General features: G+C 64.7%; 1 protein-coding gene across 1 annotated transcript in view; it reads left to right on the forward strand.

The window, feature by feature from the left end:
• The first annotated feature begins 5,274 nt into the window (after window positions 1-5,274).
• The window catches only part of LTO1 (LTO1 maturation factor of ABCE1), a 179,746-nt gene continuing 177,369 nt past the window's right edge, over window positions 5,275-7,651 (forward strand). Inside the window, exon 1 of the mRNA XM_077766518.1 lies at window positions 5,275-5,279. The gene's annotated coding sequence lies outside the window, so the exon portion shown is untranslated. The remainder of the gene's footprint in view (window positions 5,280-7,651) is intronic.

The following is a 7,651-nucleotide window of genomic DNA, read 5'->3' on the forward strand; positions in this document are numbered from 1 at the left end:
CGCGCGGCCCCCCCCCTGCAGGGCGGCAGCGATGACCACACAGCCGCGGGCTCGAGCCCGGGCGTGCTGAGCCCTCCGTCCCGCTCGCTGTGGCCCAGGGCTGATCCGGGCACCTCAGGGCTCGTTCAGGCCTCCCAACAGCCCTGCTGGATGGATGAGGGAAGGGAGGCCCAGAGAGGTTTAGTAGCTCCCTCAAGGGCACACAGCCGGAGTGCCCACACCAGAGTTCACGTCTAGATCGGGGCCTGACGATGCCCCCCACCCCTCGCCCCTGCCACTCTGCACCGTCTGTCGAATGCCTGCAAGTGACAGGGACCCAGCCCCATTGTGGTGGCTTCCCAGCAACGCTGCAAACCAGGCAATCACACAAAAACAAAACCCCCCAAAAACCAAACAAACAAAAACAAGCAAAGCCGCCGTGGATGTGTAAAACGGCCCGGCCTCGTTCCTGAGACACAGGACGGCCGCGTGCCCCAGCGGTGCCGCTCGGGGGCTCTGCCCGCAGGGTGTGCAAACCGGGTCGCTGTTCGCGGCGGAAACAGCCCACTGCCCACCAGCAGACGGGCGGACGCACAAGCCGCGCCCGTGCCCTCGGCGGAATCTCGTCGGGGCGAACAGCACAGGCGCGAACACGTGCTGCGACCGCAGGGCCTCGAGGACTCTGTACGACGTCAGAGGAAGGAGCGAAAATTGTTCATGTCACTTGTTCGAGACTCCAGGACAGGCGGGTCCACAGGGATGGGGGGGGCGCAGGGACGGGCTCGCCAGGGAGAGGCTGGGGAGGGGCCGTGGGGGCCGTGGGGGCAGGGCGGGGGAGGAAACCTCCAGGGAAACATTTTCCGCCCGGACGCGAGCGGGCCTGTGTCCTGGCGACTCGGGCGAGGCTGGGGCGCAGGAGGGCGACGCCTCCAGCGGCTGCCGTGGGGGCCTCACCCGACACTGCTCTGGGCACCTGGGAGAGCGTGGCTCACGCTGCGATGAGCGGCCACGCACCCCCACATCCCGGACACCGAGGGGACACACATGGGCTCCTGGGTCCCTTCCCGCGTCCCCCGCGTCCCCAGGGGCTTAGAGCTGGCAGGCGTGGTCTCCAGGGGCGGGTGGCCCAGGCTCCCTCCGGGGCGGGGCCCCAGCCCTCCCTGGAGGCCGCCGTCACCGCTCTGGCCGTGAGGCCCGGGTGGGGCTGACCTCTCTCCAGCTTTGGGGAGGCTCGTGGTCCAGCTGGGCCTCGAGCCCTGGAAGCCCTGGGCTCCAGTGATGGGTCCAGGGGTGACCATGCGGTGACCTGAGCCGGTCTGGCAGTGGTCGGGCCTGAGAGCCTGGGGCCGCTGGTGACGGCTTTGCCACCGCGTGGGGACAGCGCAGGGGATGGCCACGCCGATGCCGAGGGAAGCAGAACCCTAACCCGGGTCCCCCGACCTCCCCGGCAACGTGACCTGACCATCCCTGCCTGAATCCTCGAAGCACCTCGGGGAACGTAAGAGTTGTGGGAAGAGAGCCGCGCCGAGGGCCGGGGGCCGTTTAGACGGGCAGCCGCCGACCGACCGGGAGACCACTGGATGCAGGAAGGACGGTGAGCCAGGGGCCTGCTTGCCAACAGGACGCCCTTCGAGGGGCACCTGGGGTCACCTCACTGCAGCCTCGGGGCCACGCCCCCGTGGGGCCAGGCTTCCCGGCCATTCAGTGGGAGGAAGGACTTGGGCTCCGGCATCAGCCAGAAGCGGCTGCGGCTCCTTCCAGCCGCCCGCCACCTCTGTGACCTTGGGCCGGACTCCCGTCCTTGAGACCTATGTCCTCGCCGGCAGGCTGGGGACGATGGTGCCCGACACCAGGCACCGTGGGCAGGAGGGCGGTCCCCGTCTTCAGGCAGCCTGGCTCGGACCCTGTCCCCTTCACTCGCTGGCCACTTACCCTCTCCTGCCTCAGTTTCCCTGACTGTAAGAGAGGGGCCTTAGGGTACTTCCTTCCTGGGGGGGGGGCACCGCCGGGAGTTTGTGAGTGTGAGGGCTCAGGACGGCAGCCAGGCGTCCGTGAACACCGCCCCGCTGTGTTGGGGACAAAGGAGACAGTCTGGGGAGGCGCAGACGTGCCTTCCAGAGGCCGCCCCCTCTCCGCCCCACCCCCTCTCCGCTCCAGGAGTCGGAGGAGGCTGGAGCTGCCCTGCCTCCGGGGTGGACCCATTTGTCACCTGGTGACAGCCGTGCCTGCAACCCTTGTCTGGTGCTCAGCGGTGATGCCAGCGTCCAGGAATGCCCGGTCCCGCGGCAGCCTTCAGTCTCTCTCCGGGAGCTCGTGCATCACGGCCTAGAGATAAGTACATGCCAGGAGCCCGGCTCGGGCGCCGGCCCCGCGGGACAGGCGTCTGCAAGCACAGGGTGCCACCGGGCGCACGCAGGTGCCACACGAGAAGCTTGACTGCTCCCTGATACAAATGGGGTGTGAGCGAGGCTGGGCCCTCAGTGGGGGGCCTGGGGGGTGGACCCGGCCCTCCCCCAGCCCGACCCCAGCCTGTGTGTCTGCGGCCCCGGGGCACCCTCCCCCACGCCCCCCTCCTCTCTCCCTCCCACCCGCCCGCTCTGGGCCGCGCCGCCCAGGCCCCCTGTGTGGGAGGGAGAGAGGACAGACGCCTCTGGAAGATGAAAACTCCCCGCTGGGATTCGGATACACGCAGATTTGAATTAAAAGCCCTGCCTATGCCTAGAAACCTCGCTGTTAAGAAAGAAAAGAAAACACACACACACACAGAAGATGAAGATGTTAAATTAAATCCGTGCCCCTAATTTCAACCCGAGGGGAAGGAGCTGTCCTCATTAGCCAAGGAACGTGTCTCGTAGAGGATTTGTGACCTAGATACCGACCCTCCAGGAAACCGCCCGGCATCGAGCGATTTCAGCGCCCCTGCCTCCATCTGAAAATCCTCGGGGTGTCCCCCCTTAGAGCCCCCCGTCTTCTCTCTCCCTCTGTGTGTCTCATTGTCCTTTTCTGTCTTCCTGTTGCTGTCTCTCAGTCTCTCTGTCTCTGGGCCCCTCGGTCTGTCTCTGTCTCCACCTCTGGACGCGCCCACGCCCACCGCGTCGGACGGTAAGCTGTGCCCGCCTGTGCTGCCTGCCCCGCCGCGCCCTCCTCTCTGGCCGGCCCCTGCGGAGAGGCCCTGGGGCCCACGTGCCGCCCTGGGGACACTGGGGCTGCGAGCAGTGACGCTCCTGGTGCTGCGAGCCTGGGCGGCCCACGCGGAGGGGCTGACACGGCGCCTGCACACAGCACGTGCTTCACATACACCTCTGAGCCTCGGACGCCTGTTCCGACCCCCAGTCAGCAGAAGCTGGGACTCGGGGCTGAGCGGCGACGGAGAATCCACCGCTAGTCCTGACTGACGGGAGGTGAGGCGGAGGGTGGTGGCCCACGTACGTCGGGGAGCCGGTCACCTGGCCGCCCCCGGGGGTCGAGGGGCTGACCTGTGTCATTCGAGCTGCCCCCCGGTCTCCACGGCTCTGTGTGCCCAAGCGAGGCCGGGAGGGGCAGACTCTGTCCTCCGGGGGCCCTAACCGTGGGGCGCGGTGGGCGCACGGACACAAGCGGCTGCTCAGCTTGGACCAAGGTCACTCCGGTGAAGCCAGAAGAACCCCGGGGTCAGCAAGGACCTCAAGACGGTACGGGGGGCGTCCAGGGTCCACAGAGGGCGATCCCATCAGGAGCTCTGGCGTGGGGCTAGCACCTTGGGACTCGGTCCAGGGACACCTTCCCCACGTCCCGCACTTGTGTCCCATCGAGGCAGAGAGCTGGACGAGGAGAGGAGCGGCATCGAGGGGAGAGCTTCGAAGTGGCCTGCTCTGTGCCTCTACCCTCCAATGTCCCCTCTACGCCCCGCCCCCCAGTTTCCTTTGATTTGGCATAAATGTGAAGCCTACTAATCAGTGATAATTTGGCTAGAAACCAGCTTTCTAGAAAATGCTAATGGCTCTTAGAGGGTTAGCTATCTATCAGCCACTTTCACTTTAGTATAAATCAGTTTGCTCAGTGCGCTTTCCTGCTAACACCCGAAAGGAGATGAGCTGCACTGAGGGGACAGGATCTCGTGGGGCTGCATCTGGAGCCTCAGAGCACAGTCAGAGCTGAGCTGCCTGCGTGGGCCGTGCCCTGGGAGTTAGAGCAAGGGGGCTTTGGGATGCATGAAGCTTCCAGAAGAACCAGGAAGGAGGACAAAGTCCCATGTCTCCTGTTTCCAAATGCTCCGAATGGGCCGGTCCCGAGTTGAGACCAGGAGGACCCGCCCCTCCTCCTGCACGCCTCCCCTCCCGTCCCGCTCCCCACCCCAAATTCTCGAGACTCGGGGTTCAAGCAATCAGGGTCTGCACGAGTTCAGCGCCCCCAGGCAGGTGGCGAAGGGGGTGCAATGCCACATCTTTGTCGCTGTCGAGGCTGGGAAGGCGCCGCCTGCTGCTCTGACCGTGTGGGTAAAGGTGGTGAGAGTACAGGGAAGGGGTTTGGAGAGTGGGTCCCCGGGGGGGGGGGGGGAGACGGGACCTTCTGTGGCTTGGCTGTGCCCCCCCTGCAGTGTCCCCAGGGAGCCGTGCTGGGGGGAGGCGGGCAGACGTGTCCGGGGGCACGGAGTCGCCTGCAGGAAGGGGAAGACCTATCCCCCCAGGTGGGAGTGGTTCCTAACCGAGGTCACGGACAAAAGAGGGTCCACACATTCTCAAGCCCACCCGTGGGGCCCCCAGACGAGCCTGGGTGCGGGGAGCCACTGACGGCGGAGAGTGACAAGCCCTGGAATCCACAGGCCTCCTGGAGCGGCGCGGGGACGCCCAAGCACCTGATCAGGTCTGGCCCAGACGGGCAGCGGGGGCGTGCTGGAGCCGAGTTCAACAGCAGCACCGAGCACGTGGCCACAGGGGGACACGGGCTCTGGGGGCCGGGCAGCACCCGCTGGCCCCCCGGGAGCTGAGCGAACCCTCTGGGCCATGCAAGCCCCCGAGTCTCTGCCAATTCACGCTGGTGCAGGAGGCTTCCGGGGGAGGCTCTCGCCTTCCCGCTACGAGCGGCCCCGACAGAACAAACGGGAAATCGGAAAACTGCAACGGAAGTGAGCGTCCGTGTCTGGGCGGGTGCTGGTCACACTGGCCGCGTCCTCACGGGCGACACGCGCGTGCGGGGCCGGCCCGGGGACTTCTCCCACAATTCAGCACCGAGCAAAGCATGCGCTTCCCGGCTGGTGCAAAACAGCTCTTTCCCAGTGACGTGAGGGACTCGGCCAGTGACCTTCCGAGGTGGCGGACGAGGCCGCTCCGTCACCCGCCCGCCTCATCGGGGGGAGCTCTGCCTCCCCCCGGCTTTCCGGGGGCCACTGCCGTCCCTCGCCCCCACTCTGCGCCTCCAGGTTGGAGTCCATTCATCCCGGACGCGAGGACTTGCTGGCCTTGCACTTGGGAGGGAAATCCAGTTGTTGACAAGAGTGCCAGCCTGGAGGGTCTTGTGCCATAAAGACCTGCCGCCGTGCTGCGGGGCGGGGCTGATCCGTCTGAGTCCCCTGGAAGTCCCCGGCGGGGCGCCTGACCCTCCGCCGTGGGGGCGGCTGTCCCTTGGCACGTCTGACCCGACCGGCAGGCCCTGATGGCAAACCCCACAATTGTTCCAAGTGCGTATTCACCCAGGGAGCCCGATTTGCTGGAGGCTGGCTCAGCAGGACTCAGCTTGCCCGGCTTCTTCCCGCCGCAGGCGTCACAGGTCGCTGAGGCCAGCACCCTCCCCGGAGTCCCCCTCCAGCGTCCCCTGTCGGTGGTGCGTCAGAAACCTTCCGACGAAACTTAGAGCCGCCCTCCGCCAAGGGGGGTTGCCGCGGGGGGGCCTCACAGCACAGCGCACCCTGTACGGTGACCCCTCCCCGGCCTCTTCAGTGTGGGACCCGNTGGTTTCTCTCTCCTCCTGCCACACCTTTGAAAATGCAAGTGACCCTTGAACTACATGGGTCCCCTTACACGCAGATTTTTTTCCTTCAATACAGTCCAGCGCATAAATGTATTTTGTCTTCTTTATGATTTTCTTTCTTTTTGTTTCATGTTTATTTATTTTTGAGAGAGAGACAGAGAGACAGAGAGACAGAGGGTGAGCAGGGGAGGGGCAGAGAGAGAGGGAGACACAGAATCCAAAGCACCTCCAGGCTCCAAGCTGTCAGCACAGAGCCCGCCCGATGCAGGGCTTGAACCCATGAACTGGAAGATCATGACCTGAGCCGAAGTCGGACGCCTAACCGACTGACCCCAGCGCCCCTATGATTTTCTTAATGACACTTTCTTTTCTCGGGCTTGCTCTATTGAAAGGATAGAATACATAATATATATAAACACAGAATGTGTTAATTGATGTTTATCCCTTTGCTAAGGCTTCCGGTCAACAGTAGGTTGTGAGTGGTTAAGGGTTAGGGGAGTCAGAGGCTATATGGGGATTCTCGACTGTGCAGGGGGAGGGGCGGGCAGGGCGCATGACCTCCGTGGCGTTCAAAGGCCAGCTTTGGTGCCAGGCATCAGCCACTCTCGGGTCCCCCCCTTGTGAGCCGGCTGAGTCAGTTCTCTTCCAGGGAGGATTCCTTGGAGATGCAGCTGAGCACGGGGTGGGGGTGGGGGGTCGGAAAGGGTTTCTCCCTTTCACAGGAGTCCCTTATCACGGCCACTCCTTATCCTCCGCTCTCTCTGCCGTGACTCAGCCCTGCAGATGTGGGGAGAGAGCCTTGCCGCCCCCCGTGTCTGGTTCCCTGCAGCTCAACCCCTCCCCGCTCCCCGAGCTTCCGGCCCCTCCCCGGACCGACATTGTTCACAGCACACACCCGGTGGCTCAGGGTCCCCTTGACAAGCAGGCCCCACCTGGACGCATGCCCGTCTCGCTGCTGCCAGGCGGCGGTGGGGCTCAGAGCTGCAGGAGGAGCCCAGGGTTGGACACGGGGTGAAGCGCAGGGCTGGGGGCGGGCAGAGCAGGTACAGGAGACCTTCGCAGGCAGACTGTCTCAAGGGCCTGGGGTGGGGTCCCGCGGCCCTCGCTGTGAACTGGAGTCACCTGGAGAGGTTTGGAAAGCACAGGGACCCGCAGAACCAGGCGTCGCCAGGGACACCAAAAAAAAAACAAACACCGGAGCGCGAGGGACATGTGGCCTGGGCGGGGCTGGACCCGGCCGGCTCAGGGAGGACCGGGGGATGGGGTGAGGCCCCAGCAATGCCTGGGTGGCTGGCATCGTTCTTCCTCAGAAGCATGAGCTGAAGCCCGGGGCCATTTCCATGAATCGTAATGCTTGGAGCATCAGGCACTGGGGTTTCCAGAATGTCCTGGAAGAGTCCAGAAAGTTCCGGGTGCCTGGAGGGGACCACAGCCCGCTCTGGGTTTGCATCTCTTCTTCGATAATTGCAGAAAATGTGGAAGTGCTGGGCCCCCAGATGTGGGGGTCTCTCTGCCCACGCTGGTGGCCTCCATCTGCAGTGGCCTCCGGCTAGGTGTGCCTGTGAGGTTAGGACGCCCCTCCACCTGACGCCAGGTTCGGCAGGTGGGGGCATGTGACGGCTCTCTGGGGACGCCCGAGGAGCTGTGCTCTGTGCGGGGCACAAAGTGCGTATTGACACGGGCACGCGGCCTTCACGGAGGTCTCCATGAACTCTGAACTGAGGGG

The sequence above is a fragment of the Crocuta crocuta genome, unplaced genomic scaffold (genome assembly GCF_008692635.1).
Source record: "Crocuta crocuta isolate KB4526 unplaced genomic scaffold, BGI_CrCroc_1.0 scaffold636, whole genome shotgun sequence".
Taxonomy (NCBI): Eukaryota; Metazoa; Chordata; class Mammalia; order Carnivora; family Hyaenidae; genus Crocuta; species Crocuta crocuta.